Source organism: Lolium perenne, chromosome 7, assembly GCF_019359855.2.
Source record: "Lolium perenne isolate Kyuss_39 chromosome 7, Kyuss_2.0, whole genome shotgun sequence".
Taxonomy (NCBI): domain Eukaryota; kingdom Viridiplantae; phylum Streptophyta; class Magnoliopsida; order Poales; family Poaceae; genus Lolium; species Lolium perenne.
In genome coordinates, this window is record NC_067250.2 from 316689967 (window position 1) to 316691766 (window position 1800).

Genomic DNA, 1800 nt, shown 5'->3' on the forward strand with positions numbered 1-1800 from the left:
AGTGTGCTCAGTCAAAGGCAACATATTTGTGTCCAACTTTTAGGTGCTCGAATTCTAGTTCGTGCTCGCACACCTGGTGCATGGAAACTTACCACCTGTACTATGCCCACGAGAATAGGGCGTACCCGGGTAGGTCATGCATCGAATAGTGGAACCAAACTTTCATGATGAAGTTTCTCTTTGATGCCCTACGTATGTCAATGTACCGTGATGCCACGAGTGGTGCAAATCATCCACAAGTGGTTGCATTAAGACACTCAATTTCTTCCCGGATATTCAGCCCCTGGAAGGATCATCGACAAGAATATGTTCTTCCTTTTGCATTACGACTCCAGGAGGGAGATTGAGCGGAATAACAAACATGGGCCACAGCTTGCACGCGCAAGCCGATATATCATATGGGTTGAATCCACCGGGTCACATCGCAATTCTAACGATTTCTGAGCCTCACCTTGCCTCTATTTGGGTGCTTTTCATCGAAGTGCTTCCATGATTGACCATCATATGGATGTACCATGGGTACCCGTTTCTTCTTGTCCTGCAATCTTATCCTGGTCTTATGCCATGTCATCTCGCTTGGTGGTCTTCTCGAACATGTAAAGCCGCCGGATTCTTTTGATGAATGAGAGATAATGAAGAATCTTTATGGCTACTTTTGTCTGCCTCTTTCCGACCATTGCCTACATCTACCTCATGATACCTAGAGTGACCACACCTGAGATGAACACCAAAGACTTGTGCATCCGCATAGTCCCTCCAAACAAAAGGCAAGTTTTGGACCTCATAAGAACTTTACCCAAGTTAATCATACATTAGTTACAATTCACAAAACTATGCAGTAAGTAATAGTATTAAGCTATCTTGATACTCAAATAATTTAGAACCTGCAAAAAGAAACTAAATTCAAATTTGGATTCAAATAACAAAACACAAAACAGAAAATATAAATAGAAAAATTTGAAAAGAGTAAGAGAGGGAAAACTTACTCGGTGGACCCCCACACTGCAAAGACAGCCCATCACCACCACGTCCACGCAAGCCCACCAAAGTAGTCTAGCCCGCGAACCAAACCCTCAGCCCAAGTACTTCGTGTTAAACGCAGCAATGTAATAGGGCGAGGTCGTCGTCTTCCCCGTGCTCGACAACGCGATGGTGAGCTCCGGCCACGTCCTCGCCGCTGCGGATAGAGATGCCCCCGGACGCCAAGACTATGCCCAATACTCAATTGAAGTTGCACCAAGTCCGTGTGATCCACACCCGCCAAGATTCGTGCCCGAACCGTGTGCGTCGTTGATACGTCTCCGACGTATCGATAATTTCTTATGTTCCATGCCACATTATTGATGATATCTACATGTTTTATGCACACTTTATGTCATATTCGTGCATTTCAGAACTAACCTATTAACAAGATGTCGAAGTGCCAGCCTCGTTTCACGCTTCGTTTTTGGTTTCGTAAATCCTAGTAACGAACATTCTCTAATCGGACGAAATCAACGCCTGTGTTCCTATTTTGGTCTCTAGCATCCAACACACGAGAACCGGGCCAGAGAGGGGGCATGTGGCTACCAAACCCTAGGCTTCGCGGCCAAGGGGGGCCGCGTCTCCCTATAGTGTGGGCCCCCCGCAGTTCCACCGACCTTGCCCTTCCTACTATTTAAAGCCTCCTACGCGAAAACCCTGATACGTTCGACGAAACCAGAGAAAACCTTCCAGAGCCGCCGCCATCGCGAAGCCAAGATCTGGGACAGGAGTCTCTGTTCCGGCACGCCACCGGAACGGGGAAGTGCCCCCGGAAGG